General features: G+C 40.0%; 1 protein-coding gene across 1 annotated transcript in view; it reads right to left on the bottom strand.

Moving 5' to 3' along the window:
* LOC150076512 (uncharacterized) overlaps positions 1–16557 on the bottom strand; it is a 188149-nt gene that overhangs the window by 129184 nt on the left and 42408 nt on the right. The window lies entirely within an intron of this gene.

Raw genomic sequence — 16557 nt, 5'->3', positions numbered from 1 at the left:
AAGTTGCAATCTGGGATTATAGTTTTCAGCCATAAAAGTTAATGGGTTCTCAAACAAAAACTTGTTTTTTCATGGGATTTTATATCAGAAAATTGACTTTAAAACTTGTCAAAAAATAATTGTAATAACGAAAGGCAACGATTTTTTGGAAATGTGTTTCTGCTTTAGGTGAGTACAACATTCAAAGTGAACTCAATTGTCTTGCTCAACTGGGATTTAAATAATAGCAACTTATTCTGAAATGATTTGATGTCACCAAAAAAATCAGACCAATTTTCCTTTCCCTTGTAGTTTTAAATTAGGAGCATTTAAATGACTAGAAATGTATGTATGAATTGTAAGATCAAACAGCCACTGCATATTTGATAGTTGTTTTATTGGTTTCCCTTTTTCTGTGTTGAAACATTCGGTGATGTTTCAACAGCCACAGTAAGGCCGTGTGATCTTGTAAAATTTACAGTTGAAATAACCATATTCATAATGTGTTGGAGATCCAATACATTCCCATAAAGAGCTTCCTGATGCACAATGCAGTGAACTCCAATCTGAGTTTCAGCTCCGATATCTATCATTTTCTTGGTTATTCTATCCATAAGCCCAATGTTTTTATCAGTCATTTTTTGCATTGCCAGTTATGACTCCTACCAGGTTTTTAATATTTAATCCTAACTTTTTAATAGATTGGCAAAGATTTTCATCTGTAGTTGTTCCGCACATACTCTAGTTTAGCTAAATCTTCAACTGGTACAAAATTATCATTAATTCCACGTATGAAGATGAGGAGTTGGGCTTTGTCATTTACATCAGTATTGTCATCCAGTGCCACACTAAAATATTTCATTTATGTTTTCCAAAAGTTGTTCAAACAAATTCTTTCCAATATCTTCTGCTCTTCGCATAATTGTTTTTCGAGACAAACTAATTTCTTGTATCATTGTTCGTTTCTCCGGACAAATTTCTTCCACAACTTTTAACAAGCAATGCTTAACAAATTCACCATCATTGAACAGTTTACTTTCAAAAGCAATCAAATGTGCAACTTGATAACTGGCATTTACAGCAGATAAATTTCTTGACTGATACGTTTTCAGTATGTTTTGTTGTTTTCTTAATTCGTTTTGTAACTTTGAACACTTTTCTTTTCACAGCACTCCTTTATGTTGATCATAAGATTTATGATTGGGATCAGTGTTATATTCTTTAAAAACTCACACAGTCTTCTGGCACACCAGACACACTGTTTTTCATGGTAATCAATAAAGAAATAGTCTTCAGTACACATTGAATCAAAAACACGATACTCCAAATCAATTTTTCTCTTTTGGAACATTTTTAAGAATGATTTTTTTTTAATTCAATACATATTAATAATTAATTCAATGCAATGAAGAAGCTATATCAAAATACATAACTGTATTTAGTGTACATATGACTGCACTGAACCACATGTACATGTTTAATACATGTCGAGCTGGATGCTTGCATGCCTGTATACACAATGGTGATCGATGCTGTTTTAGTTTACGTTCCGTGCGGGCCGTAGGTTGGACACCACTGAGTTAGGTTTAAATTTGAAAGTGTCTGCAATTCTTTCCAGACACGAGAGATTGTGCAAGGCTCATGGGGTAGAATATTTCTCCAAGTACTCTGTGCTTGTCAATAGGAGAGACTGCTTCTACACAGATGGGATGCACTTAAATAGAAAAGGTGCAAGAATATTTGCTGATGCTATCAAGGCAGTGTTAGGTGGGCCGGAAAACTGCTAACTTGGGGGGAGGATTGCACAGATGAATAGAATAAAATAACTGTAGGCAGAAGTGAAAGTGATTCTTGCACTGCTTCTGTTGGAACGAGCAGGAGCCTAGAAAGCAAGGTACCAAGGATTTCAAGTACTGCTAGGAGCCATTGTGGAACAATTAATAAATACATCAGCTGTGTTAGGGTAACTAAAAGTAAGAACAAGTACATATATACTTGCATATACACTGATACTAGGAGCACAGTTAATAATTTTGACGAATTTGAAGTGATGGTCAGGATATCAAATGGAGACATCATTGGGATATCAGAGGCATGATTTCACTCAGATATAAGGAATGCAGAATTTGAACACGGGGAGTAATGTGTATAGAAATTATAGGATGGGGAAAAGGGTTATGATCTTACGTTATTTGTTTTTTTTTTTTTAGGAGCATTAGCAACTAAGGCCATATTGCTCCGGGGATATGCGGTGGTCATTCACTGACCTTTCTGCATCCTCCGTATTTGGTGGTCACTGGCTCAAACCCCGGTCTAATCAGGAAGCGTGTGCTACGCACTGCTGCTCCTGCCCACCTGGCTATGGAGGCACCTATGATCTTAGGTAAGATGCACATAAAATCTACTGCAGTGCATCCAGTTGATATGAGCGGCCAGTGTAATGTTGAGTCAGTTTGGTGTTACATGGTGTTATAAGTAAAAATGAGAGTAGGAGTGTGTTATAGGCCTAATAACCCTGATGAGTACAATGAACAACTGAACCGAGAAATACAGTGAACCAATAAATCAGAATGTCTTATAATGGCAAATTTTAACTTTGCAGATACTGACCAGAATTTGTAGTTTGTCACTAACACACTAATAAGATTTTTGTTAGTGTGTTTTCTAAAGCAGCATGTCAGAGAGGCAACAATAAAAGGGTAATATTCTTGATCTCATTATCAGCAGTGATTATTCACACATTAAGAATCTGCAAATAAAAGAACCACTAGGTGGAAGTGATCACAGTATACTAATGTGGGATTTACTGAAGGATGTAACTACCGTCAATGGTAAATACACGGGTTTTTGCTTTCTAAAGGTCTGGCTAAAGGTAAATTTCCGCATCTATTTTACAACTATCTTTCTTCAGTAGGAATTTATGACTCAGGTGCAGAATCTGAGCAAGAGGAAGACTCCTGTCGGCAAAGAGCTTGCTCAAACCATTCAAGGCCTTATACACCTCAATCAGATCACCTTGCAGATGCCTTGTCTCCAGACTCTGTGATTTGCAGAACGTAAGCATTGTTTTGCCTACACCTTATCAGATCGATTCTTACCATAGTAGATGCTTGGACGAATCCAGGACATCGATGTTGACCTTCAGAAATTTGCTGTCAACCGAAGATATAGACGTGGAATACTTGGCCTCACACACCCCCATAGACCGAGAACTGTCAAATGCTTCTGCTAATCACCGAACCTCTTAACTAAAACAGGGAATGATGACCCCAGAAGATGTGGTGCTACAACTCTTAACAAGCTGTTACAACCCATCGCAACTGTCTAGACGGAAGTTAAACTACACCGGTGCTTCCAGTAATGAATACCCTATGTTCGTTCAGAAAGTGTGCACAAGGAAAAGCCTCCCTTCTTCACATCCAAAGATAGCATACACTTTGTCACCATTTCAAGATCCCTGTGAATTAACTAATGAGCATAACAGAAAATGAGCCTGGCACTGCTCTTGCTACTCTTTCTCCCATGAATTATGAGGACAACAGTCACTACTGTAAATTGTATATGTATCAGTTATCATTTTGTTTATTTAAGTTTAATGTTATAAATCTCATGGTACACCACCATTGTAATGTAATTTGTTTAATGTCAGTTCTTGTCACCTTAATGTCTTATATATGTCTCCTTAATGTCTCATATTAATGTCTTAACGTATCAACTCTGTGGTACTACACTGACAGTGGTAGAGAATGAAAGGGACCTGGGGGTGGTTGTGCAGGCAGATATGAATTTTCTGAGCAGTGCAGATGGGCTGCAAGAGTAGCTCATGGTGTATTGTCGATGATTTATAGGAATTTTTCTAGCAGGGATAAGGAGGTGATTATTCCCTTGTATAAGGCAATGGTCAGGCCACACCTAGAGTACTGTATACAGGTCTGGAGGCCTCATTTCAAGAAGGATGTAGAGATGCTGGAACGAGTACAGAGAAGGGCAACAAGATTAGTGAATGGAACAAAGGGGTGCTCTTACGAAGAAAGGCTTAAGTTTTGCAAATTACAGTGTCTGGAGACTAGGCACCAGCGAGGTGATCTGATAGAGGTGTATAAAGCCTTGAATGGTTTGAGCATGCTCAATGCTGATGGGATTCTTCCTCTTGCTCAGAATAATCACCTGAGAGGCCATAAATTCAAATTGAGGAAGGACAGACGTGAGGAAATTTGCCTTTAGCCAGCAGGTGGTTGGTTGGTGGAACAGACTTCCATCCCTTGTCGTGGAAGTTGATAGCCTAAATAAGTTTAAGGCTCAGCTGGACAGGTATTTCGAACGAACAGAGGGGTGAAGTGGAAGTGGTTATTTTTTATTTATTTATTTTATTTTTATATTTTTTTGGCTGATGCTGCATAAGCTTGCTTTCTTGCATCAAATGCCTCTACTAATGCTAATGCTAATATAAATTAATGGCACCCTATACCATATAATGTCATCTTGTTTTGTTCTTTAATCTCTTGTGTTATTTAATGTTTTTTAACACCTTATCTGCAAACCCCTGGCATTTTGGCCATGAAGGGAAAGTGCAACACTATTTAACCTTTTAATCAGTTACAATCAAATGTTGTTGCAATAAAGATTCTCTCTCTCTCTTTCTTGGTAACAGCAACCCCTTGTTCCATTCACTAATCTCATTGAACTTCTCTGTACTATTCCAACAGTACTCAAGGTGTAGCCTGACCATTACCTTATACAAGGGAATAAGGGACTTGCTTATCCCGGCTAACAAAAATTCCTATATATCATTGACAAGACTCCATGAGCTACTTTTGATGGCTGTTTGCACTGCTCAGAAAACTTCATATCTGACTGTGCAATTACCCCCAGGTTGTTTTCTTCTCCACTACCCTGAGCATAGTACCACACAGTTGGTCTGTTTCTCTGGAGTTATTGCTACCCACATGCAGCACATTGCATTTGTCAATGTTAAATTTCAGTTGCCACCTCTCAGCCCATCTGCTCAACTTTTCCAGATCGTGTTGCAGCAGCGTACTGTCCTTACTGTTATTAACTGTCTCAGTCCAACAATGGGCGCAACGGAGGCCACCTCTCAGCCAATCTGCTCAACTTTTCCAGATCCTGTTGCAGCAGCATACTGTTCTTACAACCCTACCAAATTTCACATCATCTGCACATTTGGATATTAAGCCTGATATGCCTTCATCAATATCATTGATAAATATACGAAACAACAATGGGCCCAACAAGGACCACTTGGAGACACCACTAATAACATTAGTCCATAAAGAGCAGTGTCCAATGATAACCACTATCTGTCTTCTCCCACTCAACCAGCCCTTTATCCATAACAGCAACTTGTCCTTAATACCATACTGCTCCAATCTGTACAGTAGCCTTCCATGCACAACAGTATCAAAAGCTTTCCTAAATTCCACATATATGATATCAAAATTATTTTTTACATCCAGTTCCTTTGTGACCATGTCATAGTATCCAATCAAACTGCTCAGGACCCTAGGTTTACCAAGCCCATACTCACCAGATGTGAGCCCCTGGGGTAGTTTTGTCTAGATGATCCTGCAGTGTTTCTTTAATTAGTGACACCATTGTTTTCCCTAGAGCAGAAGTTCAATTAACAGGTCTGTAATTATTCGTGTCACCTTTCAATCTTCCTTGGTATATTGGGGATGCATTGCACATCTCCAGTCTGTGAAAATTTCCCCAAGTCCAAGGATGCTCAGGAAATGTTTTCTGAGCAGTGAAATTCCTATTTATCTGCACTACTCCAGAATCATCATCATCAGCCATTTTCAATCCACTGCAGGATGAAGGCCTCTCCAGCAACTTTCCAGTTCCTTCTGTTTTGTGCAATGGCCATCCATTTACTACCCACAAACTCATGAATTTCACCTATCCATCTCCGCCGTTGTCCTCCAGGTTTTCTTCTAGCTCCTCTTGGGTACCATTCTGTTATTTTCTTAGTCCATCTGTCATCATGTCTTCGAGCTATGTGTTCCGCCCAAGACCATTTTAGTTCTTTAGTTTTGATAAGAATGTCCTTTACTTGAGTTTGCTGCCTAATCCATGTGTTTCTCTTCTTATCTAACAGTCTAATTCCCAATATAATTTGTTCCATTCTTCGCTGTGTAGTTCTCAGCTTCTCTTCTATTCTTTTGGTGAGTGACCAAGTTTCACTTCCCTAAGTCATGGTGGGGAGTATACACTGGTTCATTATTTTACATTTCAGACAAACTGGGATATTGCTCTTCAGTATGTGACTAATTTCCTGAATACTATCCATCCAAAATTTAATCTTCTCTTGACTTCCAGCCATTTATCATTATTACAGCTAACTTGTCCCAGATAAGTATATGACTCCACCTTTTCAATTACTGCTCCTTCAATCATTATGTCCCTTTCTGTGGCATACTTGTTCATCGTTACTTTTGTTTTAGCCATATTCATTTTAGTTCAAAATCCGTACTAACTGTGCATAACTGATTAAGATTTTCCTCTGATTCTTTTGGATCGTGGCTTATGACCACAATGTCATCTGCAAATCGTAAATGGTTTAGGTACTCTCCATTCACATTGACTCCTTTCTGCGACCAGTCTAATCTTCTGAAAGCTTCCTCAAGGGCAGCAGTAAACAGCTTCGGAGATATTGTGTCTCCTTGTCGAACTCCTTTCTCGATTTTAAATTTGCTACTGTCTTTGTCTAGTCTAATAAAGGAGGTAGCATTCTCATATATTTTCTTCAAAATCATAATATATGGGGTATCTATGCCTTGTCTTTCCAGTGCCCAAAACATTGCCTTATGCTGTATGGAGTCAAATGCCTTTTCATAATCCGCAAATGCCAGGCATAATGGTGTTTTATATTAATTTGCTTTCTCCATTAGCTGTGATATTACGTGAAGGTGATCCGTAGTTGAGAATCCTGTTCTAAAGCCAGCTTGCTCTTTCGGTTGATTCTCATCAACTATTCTTTCTAACCTGTTAGTAATGACCCTTGTGAACAACTTGTAGATGTGCGATTACAAGCTAACTGGTCTATAATTTCCAATTTCTGATTTATTTCCTTTCTTATGCAGCAAAACTATGATTGCATTATTCCACTGCTTAGGTGTCACACCTTTTCTAATGCATTTTGTGAAGAGCCTTGCCAGTTTTTGTGTTATGTCTCTTCCTCCCAATTTTAACAACTCTACAGTAGCTTCATCTTCCCGCGGGGCTTTCTGATTCTTCATTTTCTTCAACGCCTGTGCTACCTCATCAGGAAGAATATCGGGTATGTCGTATATGTTGCTAATTTGCGATCCATCTTCCCAACTGCTGGCATCATGTCCTCGCTCCTTGTATAATTCTCTTTAGTAGTCTTCTGCTATTTAAATTATGCCTTTCCGTTTCAGTATCATTTGTCTTTCTGTATTACTGCTCATGGCTGCTGATTTAAGTCCTTTGTTTTCCATTAATGCTTGTTCTACTTTTCTTGTGTTAAATCTTCTTAAGTCCTCTCTGAGCCACTTTCTAATGGCTTTGCATAACTCAGTATGCTCAAATTTCTCCTTGTCAGTGTTTATCTTGCTCTTCATTTGTCGCCTTCGGTTCATCATAAGTGTTTCTTGACTAATTTTCTCTTCTTTGGATTTCTTTTTCCCTCTAGGTTTCTTGGGCTTTATCACTTTCAGAAAGTTGTAATATTTCTTGTCAATATCTTGGTGCTGAGCAGTCTGCTGTTGTTGTTATTTGGCTTAATGACACAAGGGCTACTGAGGCCAAATTGTGTCTGCTCATAGTTTATTTAGTCGAAATATACCACTGTAGATGTTAAATTAAATACTCCTATATAGGCCAATATGTTTTAAATATATTACAAGTTCTTTTATGTTTGCTTCATTTCCCAGGATATGAGTTAAATCATGTGAGAGGTTCAACCTAGAGACCGACTGAAAAGTGTTTGACCGTATGGTTGAATATAGGGGAAAATCAAAAAGGAAATGCCTAACAGTAAGTTGACTGTCACAGGATGAACACTGGGGTGGATCTTCTCCCAGTAGCAGGAACAGATGAGTATGATGAGTGTGTCCAATTCTGAGTCTTGCCAGTACTACTTCCTCTCGTCTGTTTTGTCGAAAGCCTGAGAGCCACAGCTTTGGTTCTTGCTTTATCTGGTAAAGTTTATTTTGGTGTTACTTTTCCAGATCTGTGACCAGTTGTCGTAACTTGCTTTGCGAATAACAAGCTTATAATCAGTGTAAGGAGCCTGAGGATGTTCTGGGGCAGCTGGTTGAGGATTTTTAGCTGCAAGATCTGCACTTTCATTTCCCGGAATACCAGAATGGCCAGGGATCCAGCAAAAACTGATTGATTGATTAGACACACTGCAGGAAAATAGCTGAGAATGAATGTGTTTTAAGGTAGGATGAGAAGATGAAAAATTCTTCCTTATGGCAGAAACAGCACTGAGCGAGTCAGTGTAAATTATGGCAGGTGAGATGGAAAGTTCAATAATTTTACTGAGTGCTAATTTGATGGCATATAATTCGGCTGTGAAGATGCTGCAGACTAATGGTAGTGAGGCAGTAACCGTTAGAGATGGAAAAACTGCAGCTGCACCAACCGCACTAGCTGTTTTGGATCCGTCAGTATAGACTTTACAGGCATGGGAGTTCAGAGTAGTGTGAGCTAAGTGCAACTGCCTGATATTAAAGGAAGGTACAGTATTCTTTCCCCACTCCAAAAAATGTGTATCGTGGGAGGAAGAAACGTATATCCAAGGTGGAACAGGTGCAGTTGTGTCCTGAAAAATATCGCTTAAATTGATATTCCAACTCTGAGAAAGCTCTTTAATCCTGAGTGAAGCAGGTCTGTTTTAATTTGGCTTGCTGTCATATAACAAATCCCACCGAGTATTATAAAGATACTCCCAACTGGGGTGAGATGGAAGACTCTGGATCTTAGCAGCATAGTGGAGCAGTAATGATTTCCTACGAAGATGTAATGGAGGATCATGTGCTTCGATATAGAGACTCTGGATTGGAGAAGTCCTAAAAGTGCCCAACGCAGTCCTGAGAGCACTGTGCTGGACAATATTTAGACGTTGTAAAGTAGTGCTCCTGGCAGAGTCATACACCGGACAACAATAATCTAGCCGTGACCGGATTGAAGTTCTATAAAGATGCAATAGTGTATACCGATCAGCGCCCCATGACATAGCCGAGACTGATCACAGTATATTCAGATGCTTTAGACATGTATTTCTTAAATGAGAGATGTGAGCTTGGAAATTCAGCTTGCTATCTAATATCACTCCAAGGAATTTAACGGTACTTACAAGCAGGATTGGAATATTGTTTATTTGTAATTCCGGATCGGGATGGGGAGCTCGTTTCTTGCAAAAGTGGGTGAGAGTGCATTTCTTTTCTGATAGTCTGTAGCCATTCCGTGAAGTCCATGATTGTATTTTGGTAATGGCAAGTTGGAGCTGCCGTTTGACAGTGTTCATACTTTGAGATTGACAAGAAATTGTGAGGTCATCTGCGTACATGTAAGTTTCAACAGTCTCGTGTTATGCTGCTAACTCGGATGTCTCGTGTTATGCTGCTAACTCGGATTGAAAATAGTGTTGGACTAAGTATCGATCCCTGTGGGACTCCTTCCTGAATGTGGGATGCAGAGAGTACATTTTTATATCGGACCTGAAAAGAACGCAATTGCAGAAAATTTTGAATTATTTTCGGCAAATGGCCCCTAAACCCCAAGTGGTAAAGGTCCATAATAATCCCATGATGCCATGTAGTGTCAAATGCCTTTTCAAGATCTAGGTTGACCATGACTAGATGTTGTTTCATGACAAAGGCATTGCGGATATGAGATTCGGCTTTGATAAGCACGTCCAGCGTTAATCTATTCTTCCGAAAGCCATACTGATGATCTGGAAGGAGATTTTGTGACTCCAGGATGTAAGTAAGTCTAGTGTGAACCATCCTTTTGAAAATTTTACCCAGGCAGCTCGTAAGAGATATTGGCCTATAGTTTTCAACACAGGAATGATCTTTTCCTGGTTTTGGTAAGGCAAAAATAAAAGAATGACGCCAGGAAGAAGGATAGGCATTTTCGGAGAATATCCGATTATAAAAGATTAACATGGTACTCAAATCTTCTTAAATTAAATGCTTCAGCATAACATAATGAACTCCATCTGGGCCTGCAGCACTGTTTGAAGATCTGTTTAACGATTCTTGAAGTTCTATGAATGTAAAGGGTTGGTTGTATGGGAAAGAGTGGTGAGTGAAAAAGTTGATTTTATATCGTTCTGCACTAGCTTTGATGTTCTGAAATGTGGACCCATAGGAGGCAGAAGCAGAGATTGTAGCAAATGATTCAGCAAGGGCATTAGCAACTTCTTCAGCTGTAGATAGGTCTTTCCCTTTCCAATGAAGTATTGGAGAGGGCATACGAGCGAATTTCCCATTTAGTGCCTGTATTTTTTTCCAGATGAGGCGTGTGTCAGTGTCTTTTGTGATTGTTGAGGCAAAAGCGATCCACGAGTCTCGTTTCGCTTTCCGTCTAATTTGCCTTGCTTTTGCTTTAAACCTTTTATAAGCAATGAGGTTATTAGTGGTGGGATTCTTACGGAAATTATTCCAAGCTCGGTTTTTTTTCCTGTTTGGCAGTGAAGCAATCTGGATTCCACCAGTGATTTCGGTGATTGCGATATGTCTTGGATTTTGGAATGTAGGTATTTGCTGCAGTCAGAATCTGATTGGCGATGTAAGTATTTACATCATCAATAGGTTCTTTTTTAACGTAAAGTCTGTCTAGAAGTATTTGAGCAGAATAGCCATCCCAGTTTGCCTTTTTAAACTTCCAAGAGGATCATTTATCAGGATTTGGTGTTACTCTTGTTTGTAAGGAGCAAATGATCGAAAAGTGATCACTGTTAAAAGGATCGGTTAATACAGACCATGTCATGATTGGAAAGATGGAAGGTGAGCAAACTGACAAGTCAATTTGAGAAGTAGATCCTGTAGGTAGGTGGATGTAGGTAGGAGATCCAGAGTTTAATAAATTTAGGTCATTATTATTTATAAATTTCTCAATCAACTTGCCTCTTCTGTCCATTGTAGCTGATCCCCACAATGGATGGTGTCCATTAAAGTCACCGAAAAGACAAATTGGAGTTGGAAGTTGTGCAATGAGGTTGTCAAGTTCTGATTGGGCAAGTGATAGAGATGGTGGAATATAAATCGAAACAATGGCAACTGAAATACCAACTGCAATCCGAGCTGCCACAGCTTCTAGGGTGGTTCTTAATTGGATCGGTCTGGATGGTATGTTAGTATTTACAAGAATGGCTACTCCTCCACGGGCAGGAGACTCTGCGCTTCTGTCTCATCTGTATATCATAAAATTTGAGAATTTCGGCGAAACTTGGGGTGACAAGAATGTTTCCTGTAGGCATATACCTATGGGATCAAACTGAGAGATTAAATCCCTTATGTCATCAGAATGGCTGCTTAGTCCTCTAAAATTTCACTGTATGATGTTAGGCATTATTTTGGTTTGGCTGAAGATGATTCATCTGACTGTTTTTTATATGCAGGGCATTTTTTTCGGTCTTTTTTTGGGAATAAGGGGCGTCCAGTATCCATAGTGTCATTGGCATGGAGTTCTAGGATAGGGTCTTCATAATTTTGGTGTATATCCACTCCCATAGTGTTGGTTGGTGGATCAGTTTCCTTAGAGTCTTTATTAGGTTTCAATCTTTCTGCGTCATTTGAGACTGTCACAGTATCAGTTGGGATACTAATTGGGGTGTTGGTGGCATTGCTGGTTTTAGTTTTAGAATTTTCTTTTCCAGTGGTTGATAATGTAGCTTTAACCCAATTAGCTAGCAAGACGTTGGGCGGTATTGACACATTTGTTTGAATTGCAGTTGTATGAAAACTTCGGGTTCGAGAGGCATATGATGGACTTGGCATGGTCAACATTATTTGTCTGGTGCCTCAGGATATGTGACTTTATGTTCTACTTTGTATTTTTGGATTGTCCTACCTGTTTTCCACATCTCACATGATTTAGAAAAGGCGGGGTGTTTGCCTTTGCAGTTGGGGCAAATAGGAATTGTGGCTGGACAATCTGCCTATGTATGATCTTTTGCTCCACAAATAGGACAGATGGCGTCACCTCTGCATGCCTGCTGTGAATTGCCATATTTCTGGTATTTAAAACACCGAAGAGGATTCAGGATATATGGAAGAATTCGACAATTTAAATATCCAGTTTTACTGAGGATGGCAAATCAGGAGTACTAAAAGTTAAAATGATGGAACGAGTTGGATTGAGATTTCCATCTTTTTTTGTCATAATTCTTTTAGCAGCGATTACCTTTTGATGGCTAAGTTCTTGGACTAATTCCTCCTCAGACACTGTAATTAAGTCCCATTCTGTGATGACTCCTTTAGATGAATTTAAGGTATTGTGAGGAGTAACAGACACTGGCAATCCACCAAATGTAGTTAGCATTAGTAGAGGCATTTGATGCAAGAAAGCAAGCTTATGCAGCATCAGCCAAAAAAAAAAATAAATAATAAATAAATAAAAAATAACCACTTCCACTTCACCCCTCTGTTCGTTCAAAATACCTGTCCAGCTGAGCCTTAAACTTATTTAGGCTATCAACCTCCACCACAAGGGATGGAAGTCTGTTCCACCAACCAACCACCCGCTGGCTAAAGGCAAATTTCCGCACGTCTATCCTACATCTGTCTTTCCTCAATTTGAATTTATGCCCTCTCAGGCGATTTTTCTGAGCTAGAGGAAGAATCCCATCAGCACTGAGCATGCTTAAACCATTCAACGCTTTATACACCTCTATCAGATCACCTCGCTGGTGCCTAGTCTCCAGACACTGTAATTTGCAAAACTTAAGCCTTTCTTCGTAAGAGCACCCCTTTGTTCCATTCACTAATCTTGTTGCCCTTCTCTGTACTCGTTCCAGCAGCTCTACATCCTTCTTGAAATGAGGCCTCCAGACCTGTATACAGTACTCTAGGTGTGGCCTGACCATCGCCTTATACAATGGAATAATCACCTCCTTATCCCTGCTGGAAAAATTCCTGTATATCATTGGCAATACTCCATGAGCTACTCTTGCAGCCCGTCTGCACTGCTCAGAGAACTTCATATCTGCCTGCACAACCACCTCCAAGTCCCTTTCATTCTCTACCACTGTCAGTGTTGTACCACAGAGTTGATACGTTGCTCTGGGGTTGCTGTTTCCCATGTGTAGTACTTTACATTTGTCAATGTTAAACTTCATTTGCCACCTCTCAGCCCATCTGCTCAACCTTTCCAGATCCTGTTGCAGCAGCATAGTGTCAGTAGTGTCCTTGACAACAATGCCAACCTTTGTATCGTCTGCAAACTTGGACATTAAGCCCGATATACCATCATCAATATCATTTATAAATACAGAAAACAATAATGGACCCAACACTGAGCCCTGAGGGACTCCACTAATAACATCAGTCCACGATGAGCAGTGTCCATTGATTACCACTCTCTGTCTTCTCCCCCTCAACCACCCCTTTATCCATAGCAGCAATTTGCCTCCAATGTCACACTGCTCCAATTTGTGTAGCAGTCTTCCATGTGCAACAGTATCAAAAGCCTTTCTAAGATCCAAGAATATAATATCAAAGTTATTCCCTGCATCCAGTTCTTTTGTGACTGCATCATAGTATCCAATCAAGTTGGTCAGGCAAGACTTCCCCTTAACAAAACCATGCTGTGTCTGAGCTATAACTGAAGTCTTGTCTAAATGATCCTGCAGTGCTTCTTTCACCAGTGCCTCCATTAATTTTCCTGGAACAGAAGTTAAGCTCACAGGTCTATAATTACTTGTGTCAGCCTTTGATCCTCCTTTGTGAATTGGGGTCACATTTGCACATTTCCAGTCTATGGGTACCTCCCCTGAGTCCAAGGAAGCTCTCATAATTATGGCTAAGGGTTTGCTTACTTCCTTTGCTGCCTCCTTTAATATAACTGGATAGATCCCATCCACCCCGGGTGCCTTTCTTGTGTTTATCTTCAACAGTTTCTCCTCCACTTTACTCCCAGTTATTTCAAGATTCTGTAGCTTACTGCTAGAGTTGAATACACCTCTGGCATTCCCCTCGCTGAATAACTCCTCATGTGTGAATGTCGATGCAAAATATTCATTTAGTTTGTTAGCTACCTGAGCAGGATCATCAACACTTGACCCATCAATATCAAGTGGACCAATCTGATTCATCCCCTTCCTTCTAGAGTTTACATAAGTAAAGAACTCTTTGCTGTTTTTCTTTGCATCCCTTGCCAAGGATTTCTCGTAATCTGCCTTCGCCTGCCTAACCTCCTTTGTAACTTGGTTGCATATCAACTTGTATCTATCATAGGCTTCTGTGTCATGTGTTAATTTGTATGTATCCCATGCATTTTTCTTCTCTGCCATATGCCTCATTAGTTCATCTGACATCCATTTTGGCCTAAACCTTGAACAATATTTCTTAGTTGGTATGTAAAGCCTAGTAGCTTCCAAGATAAGTTCTTTGAATGCTTCCCATTTTGAATTTGCTGTTGGTAACATCATCAGTTGGTCCCACTGTATAGAATTTAAATACTGTCTCAGTCCATCGTAGTCGCCTTTACGGAAGCAATAACCCTTCCCTTTACCCCTAATGGTAGTTACCTCTTTGAGTAAATCCCACTTCAGCACACTGTGATCACTGCCACCTAGTGGTTCATTTATCTGCAGATTCTTAATGCATGAAGAATCACTGCTGATAATCAAATCAAGAGTATTACTCCCTCTAGTTGCCTCCCGAACATGCTGATGTAGAAAACAATCATCCAATAAATCCACAAAAGCCCTGCTAGTGTGTGAGTAACCAGCCCCCAAAATCCAGTCAATATCTGGTAAATTAAAATCTCCCATTATAAGACACTCTGATTTACTGGCCCACTCTATTTCCCTGTACAGTTCCTTATTATACTCATCAGAGTCATTAGGCCTATAGCACACTCCTACTCTCAATTTTGATCTCCCAGTGTTTATGTCACACCAAACTGACTCCACACTGCACTGTCCAGCGATGTCGACTGGCTTCACTTCCTTGGTTTTTATGTGTTTCTTAACTAATAGCATAACACCTCCCCCCTTCCTATCCTGTCTATCCTTTCTGTAGACGTTGTACTCCCCAAATTGCAGTTCCGCATCCCTTATATCTGTGTGACACCACGTCTCTGATATCCCAACAATATCTGCCTTCGACGTTTTGAGCAATACCTCAAATTCATCAAATTTATTTAATAAACTCCTAGGATTGGTGTACACGCAAGTATACCTGCACCTGTTTCTATTCTTAGCTACCCTAACACAACCCATGTGTTTACTTGTACCGCAATGGCTACCAGCAGTCTCTGAAATACCATGCATCTTGTTTTTCAGGCTTCTGCTCATTCTAATAGACGCAGTGCAAGAATCTCTCCCACCTCTGCCAGTGGCTACTGTCAATCTATTGGTCTTTGTCTCCCCCCAAGCTAGCAGTTTTCCGACCCACCTAACACTGCCTCGATAGCATCAGCAAATATTCTTGCACCCTTTCTATTTAAGTGTATCCCATCCCTGTAGAAGCAATCTCTCCTGTTAACAAGTACAGTCCAGGCTGAAAAAAATTCTACCCCTTGAGCCTTGCACAATCTTTCCAGGGCCGAATTGATCGACAAGGCTCTCATCATATACTCCCTCCTATCGTGTCTGGGCAGAATTGCAGACACTTTCAAATTCAACCCTAATTCTCGGCTTTTGTTCAACAGTGACCTGTACTTGTTAAGTAATTCTGCCGGTCTCCTACTCTTAATATTATTAGTGCCAACGTGTACAACTATATCACCTTTTGTGCCCTTAAAAGATGATATTCGCTCTACAACGTCATCAACCTTTGTCCCTGGCAGACATACCCTGGTCCTGTTCCACCTATCTTTTTTACAAAGCATGTTCCCCGTTTCCCTGACAATAGAGTCACCAACAACTACTAGTTCCTTCGGGACCAGCGCATTCTGCCTTGGGGGTTGTCTCTGTGTCACGCGATGCCCAAGTGCAAGCTCTGGCGTTGATGTGGGCAGCTGAGAGCTTGATGGGCCCCTCAATTTAGTTTCTTCGAGGGCATCCACCCTGTCCTTCAAGCTCTCATATAGGCCCATAAGAACGCCGAGTTGTTGCCTGATATCGATACACTCCTTGCATCGCACACACACAAAGACATTCCCCTTGGCAGTATCATGTCCTGTACCCGATTGCTCTGCAAACATCAAGCAAACAGTGCATTTTATAAGGCTGTGAGTCAGAGGACAACTGCCCCCCTCAGTTCTGCTCTGAGCCACAGCACTTCCATTAGCTTGAGCCTTTTGCTTTGCTGCTCTGGTCTGAGTCATGATTCTATTAATTTATTAATTAATTATGTTATTAATTATATTACGTTTGTAATCTAAGTCGTTATATGTATTTATTTAAACGTACAATTT

Source organism: Mastigoproctus giganteus, chromosome 13 (genome assembly GCF_048544385.1).
Source record: "Mastigoproctus giganteus isolate SK-2022 chromosome 13, ASM4854438v1, whole genome shotgun sequence".
Classification (NCBI taxonomy): Eukaryota; Metazoa; Arthropoda; class Arachnida; order Uropygi; family Thelyphonidae; genus Mastigoproctus; species Mastigoproctus giganteus.
The sequence above is the reverse complement of the archived record's forward strand: the minus strand, read 5'-3'. Positions and strand labels throughout refer to the sequence as shown.